This window comes from Lipotes vexillifer, unplaced genomic scaffold (assembly GCF_000442215.2).
Source record: "Lipotes vexillifer unplaced genomic scaffold, Lipotes_vexillifer_v1.1 scaffold586, whole genome shotgun sequence".
Classification (NCBI taxonomy): domain Eukaryota; kingdom Metazoa; phylum Chordata; class Mammalia; order Artiodactyla; family Lipotidae; genus Lipotes; species Lipotes vexillifer.
This window is the reverse complement of record NW_006781860.1, coordinates 1,093,501-1,099,523: the sequence shown is the minus strand read 5'-3', so window position 1 is coordinate 1,099,523 and position 6,023 is coordinate 1,093,501.

Sequence of the window (6,023 nt, the reverse complement as noted above, 5' to 3'; positions counted from 1 at the left end):
GAACCGGCCTAGTCTTTCTAACCCCTTGTTCACCACACCTCCTCACCCCGGGGAGCTAAACCCAGGGATTCTCTTCCCATGAGCCCAGGATGCTGTCCCCCCCGCCATATGTGCCTCTTTGGGTGCTACTGCCCCTCCCACTGCCAAAATGCTACGCAGTTTATTAAATGTCTCTTGTTTATGTAGCTCCTGATGCCAAGCTGTGTTTTATTATACTGAGCCAAGTGCTCTTAGGCAAGGTTTTTCAGGGGGGAGGGGGCGGTGTTGGGAGTGGGGGGGAACGATCACGTTGTTGAGGGAGGGAGATTCCTTAAAACCATGACTCCAGAAACAGCTGCTGATGACTCACAGAAGCCCACACATCCCTGCCCTTGACAAATGTCAGGCCACAGGGTAGCTTGAATCCTGATCAAAGTCTGGACAACAATACCCTCTTGGGCAGAAACAAGGAGGGAGCCGGGGAGCAACGGGAGAGCTCAAGAAAGTGAAAAGGGAAACAGGATGGGAGAGAAACCCCAGTTTGAAACAGATTTACACCAAGGCTCTGCCACATAGGCAAGAAGAGGGGAAGTTTAATTTGCAATAAGGCCCTGGAACAGACAAGAGTCCCAAGCATACATACAATTCTTCTCTGCTTGTGGCTTTAGCATACTGTCCCAAACCATCCGCACAGAGTTCTCACTCCGCCCTGTTTCACCTCCTGGCCTTCATTATAAACTGGCCCAGTCATTCGGTTCCCATCAGGTCACATGCTCAGTTGCTCTTCGATGCTGGTGGAGTCGATCTTCCCAGCCATTTAGTGCCTCCATCCAAATTTTCTGAGAGGGGAAGAAATATGACTCCATCTCCCCATAGCCTCTTCGTACTTGGCAAACCGGATACCTGGAGTCCTGCCCAGACCTAGTAAGACCAACCCAGTTCCCCCACTCAATGTCAATATGCATGCAATCATTCAAAGATTATTTATGGAGCACCCACACGTGACAGGACCTGGGCTCCCTACCCTAGCAGCTCATCTCAACTTGAGCATGCATCAGGATCGCCCGGAGAAACAGGAAAACACGAATCCCTGGACCCTACCCCCAGAGGTCCTAAGTCAGTAAAAGTCAGCATTTCTAACCAGCTCCCAGGTGATGCTAATGCCGCCGGTGTGCGGACCAAACTTGGAGAAGCACTGTTCTAGGGGCAACAACAGTGAGTAACACGCACAGCTGGCCTCAAACAGCCATGAATGTCTTAGTGGACACAAGACACGTACGTGCACATGACTGTGCACAAAACAAAACTATAATGCCGTGTAAAACGTGCTAAGCCTTAGCCTGAGGAGAGACCCAGGCAGCAAGTGAGGGAAACGGAGAGGAGAGGTTGGGCCGAAGCAATACCTGTGTGTGCACATTACGTCTGTGTGCGTCTACCTCCAGACGTGAGTTCTTCGCAGGCAAAGACCTCACTGTATTATTCATTTCTCTACCTCTAACACCTAGTACAATGCCTGGTACACATGCTCGATGGAATGTTTACGGAATGAATGAGTGAATGAATAAGCATCCATCCACTGAACTGTATGTAACAAAAATCGCAGGTCCTGGTAGTGCATTTCTCTGCCTTGTCAAAAATCAGTGTATCAACAAGCACTGAAAGAGCGCAAGGACTGTGCCTAAAACATTCTGTCCTGGATCCCACAGTGAGCATGACATATGTGGTTCCTGCTTTCCTAAAGCTGAGAGTCTGAGGTTCCTCTGCAGGTGACGTTCTCCATACTTGAGTCCAGAGCACACCGGAGCCTTTTCTGAGATCCACCTCTGGCTGGAATGCCATAGTCCCTGGATCTGAATCCTGGCTTGCCGGCTCTGGGTCTTAGGGTAAGTTACTTAACCTCTCTGTGCTTCTGTTTCTTTATGCCTAAAATGGGGATAATAGTAGAAACCCTGTGAAAGGACTAGAGTGCAGATGGAGATGCACTCAGAACACTGCCTGGTACATAGAAAGTGGTTGTTAAGTGCTCACTTATTTTTATTATCTTTATTATTATCATCATCAAAAGCTGACACGCTTAGCAGCACAGGATGCTATTCGGCTTATAAGGTGTGAAACTGAGAAGTGGGGAGATAAAACAAGCCTTCCGAGCCTGGAAAGGCCCAGCCCCGCCTTACCGCTTCCTTCCTCCACCCTTATTTTTCCTGTTCACCCCCAATCGGCTCTCGCAAAAGCTTCTGGACACACCCGACCCGTTCAGAAATCAGGGCCATTGCCGCAGTGGCTCGAGTCCAGGCCCAAGCTGGCAGGGTCAGGCAAGACGGGCCCCCTCATTCAGCGACACACAGCGCACTTGTCACCCTTCTGGAAACCAGTGACTCCAATATAAGTCTCCTGCGAGGTGGCAGCCGGTGGGCTGTGGCAAAGTACACAAAGGGCGCATGTTCTCTCTCCCAGCGACCCAGGGCACCCAGGAGAAGGTCTACACGCGGCTCCCATTCAGGCTTTCGCCTAATTAAAATGGCATTACCACTTGCCATGGTGGGCCACTTCTGCCAGCTGCAACTGGCTCTCTCCTCTGGAGCTTTTTCTTCCTGTGTTCACAGTTTACTGATCTCCGCCATGGAACTGAGGACAATTAGATTAAAAGATAGCAGCTCAGCCCTCTTCCCTCTCTCCCCTGCCCTGTCTGAGATCCCAGGTCTGCAGACAATTATTTGCCATCTCTGTTTATCTCAACTGGCTCAGAGGGCTCGCCACGGGCATGTTTTTATAAACCTATAGGCCAAACTCCTCTGGGTTAACAAACGGACTTCACCTTATAGTTTAGCATAAGGCCTCCCACGGGCCAGGAGCTCACATTTTATACAAACCAAGACACTCTCGGCCTGCCCGCCTCGAAAAGACAGTGTCCAGCCTGGTAACTGGCCAGCCGAGACGACAGGTAACGAACTGGAACTCACATTCTCTCTGCAAATTCCACACTCCTTCCGGTCAGGAGGGGGCTACTTGCCTGTAAATATCTCCAGGAAATTCTGTGAGGGACTCAGTTCTGCCTGCCTTGGCTACAAACTGAGCACCACCCCCGATCCATGGCTCAAGGGCCCTTTAGAAGCCACATGGTGGCATTTAGGGAGGGATTCAACTGCCACAAGAAGTGAAAGCAGACACACTCTGAGTTGAGATTTACAGGAACCGAGCAACAGCGTTTATACTATTTGGGATGGGAAGTGAAGAGACAACAAAAGAATAAAGGACACCTCAGTAAATCCACTACTACTATGACCTCCAGTCCTTTTTTTTCACCCTGTGGTATTTATTCTTTCATCCATTTGCTCATGTGCTCATCACACTTTAGTCAAGTACCAGAGAGACCACATAGGGCATTATGGTTGAGGGCAGAGGCTTTGTGTTCAAGCAGACCTGCTCGATTTCCAGTTCTACCGTTTGACCAGCTGTGTCCTTGGACAAGTCATGTGGCTTCTCTAAGCCTCAGGTGCCTAAGGGCAGTGGAGTACAGTTGTGGGAGCTAAACGCCACTAGGTATGTAAAGCACCCGGCACAGTGCCCCACACAGGGGTGAACTATAGAATATGTGGTGATCGTGATGATAATGTGATGATGATGAGAATGAGGAGGAAGATGAGGAGGAAGAGAAGGATTCCACTCTGCTCTCCACTGGTCCCCAAGATCCCCTCTCTTCTGGTACCCTCTGTGATGGCCAAATTGGACTCATGAATAGAAAGAAACCCACCCACTCCCCAACCCTCATCCTCAAGCTTGGTGCTCAACCCGGTAAGGGGAGAAACCAACAGGGACCCTGTTGTAATTAAGCATAAAATGAAGGCCTTTCATTGTAATTTGGCAGCTGACCACTAGACGTGTTCCAGGCAGAAAACAAACCTCAGGGCTTTAGACTCTTCTCTTCAATGAACATTCAGTGGAAAGACAAGATTCAGTCGCCATGAGGCTCTTGTGATGGAGCCCACAGGTGCCTTCCGAAATTCTCTTGTGCTCTCGCCAGGTTCTGTTCTTATCCATGAGTTTTCATATCCTTCGGTGCTCCTAAGAATCCTAAGCAGGGCCCCGATGGAACTCATGTATCAGATGAGGAAACTGAAGCGGACAGAGGCAATATGGCACTCCCGAGATCACACAGCTGTCACTAGAACCGGAAAAGTTAGAACCTCAGTCTCCTTACACCAAACTTGTGCTCCTTTCCCCCAGGAAACATTCAGCTGCTGAACTGAGCTTATAAACTCCTCACCAGAAGAATGAGAGGATGGATCGCTTGTGACTAGAATAGGGGAGAAGCCAGTGGCCCTGAGTGTAGGTATCAGGGGGGCCCCAGAGCTAACCTACATGAATGTGCATCTGGGATTGGCAATGGCCAGGTACACTGACAAGATGGTGTCCATGAAAAGTTCTCAACTTGCCTCCAGCCCATATCTTCTGTGGCCCCTCCTGCCCTGAGGTTATTCCTTCATGCCATCCCACCCAGTAGCTTCCCTTATGTGGCTCTCCAATGGCTAAGGCATGGATAACCCAGCCTAAATGAGCTCCAATGACACCAAATAGCCTAGGAAATTAACAAAGGTCCAAAGACTCAGACTTGGGCTCCTGAACAAAAACGTGCCCACTCTGCTCCCTTTTAAACCAGGAAAGAGAGGCAATTAAAGTCTCAGTTCATTCCATAACACAAAGCGTACGGGGCCAGTTAATGCCAGACAAGAAGACATGCACTCCATGGTGCATGTTCATACACGTACCACAGGGTGAGGGCATCAGGGTGACTTTAATTAAAGGCTGCCTGCCACTGTCCTCTTTAAGTCATTGTTCCACTCCTTGATAGCTTTGTCCCTAGACTGCAAACCACCTGAATCATGCTCCCCAGGACCACGGTAGGATTTCAGCTTCAGTCTTTCCCTCCTCCAGACTAATACACACCAGTACAGCTCTGATGAATCAGAGACCCTGGGGTGAGCAGCAGCCTCCACAATGAGTACGTGCATCAGAGGATGACTTTCTTTAGCAGTTCCTAAACCTTGCTGTGCCGTGCCCCCTTCGGCAGGCTGGGGAAGCCCTCCTCAGAATGCTCTATGCGTAAAATAAAATATATAGGCTCACAGAGCAAATCAATTATATCAAAAATGCAGTCATCTGAATACTAAACAGAAAATTGGTCACAGAGCATTACGTGCGCTTGTTTCTCTAACACATGAAATCACAAGATCTAACGGTGAGTCTAATACCACCATGATTTTGAAGTAATGAGCCTATTTTGGGATCTCTCTAGTAGTTGTAACACAATACAGAAATGTCTATGACTTCTATCAGCAACCAAGTCACAGGTACACTCCTGTGATTTATGGCTTTATTCAGAATTGAAGGAAATGCCAAATTTCAGGTTCAGCTTAGTGAAACTAAAGATGTCATTTCTTCCCAAACTTCGTGAATTCTATCCACAGACCACCTTAGGCAGGGTCATTCCAGGTTAGGATCAACTCTTCCCCCAGAGAGGGGCTACCCTGATGGATTGCTAAAGAAGATACGGATGAGCCATGTACACCAATAAGGGGTATGCCAACAACTAGTCGTTGTTGGAGAGGGTAGAGGAACAATTTCTAAATATTGAACTGAGCCCCTGACAATGAAGAAAAGATCATGTTCTGGGGCATGCCCTTACAAGCATGGTGCAACCACCGCTAAAACAATCCCAGTGCAAGGGATGCAGAGACCTGCCCTGGTAAAATGAAAGAGGGAGGCTTCTAACTCACTCACTTGTTATCCATTATATTGTTTCTCTTTGTATTAAAAGAACTTTCTAGATCAGTGATCAGGCCTGCCATGCCACATCCTTGGATAAACTGTCCAACCCACCACAGCCCAGAAAAGGTATATATGTAGGAGGGTGACTTTGGCGGCCATTGTTTATACCATGTGCCCACCCCTCCTCAGGCTACGGTTGACTGGATCAAGAGTGAACACCAGCTTCAGGAGCAGCCTGACTACTGACTGGTCAGCAGCCGATGATATGGCTTGATTTT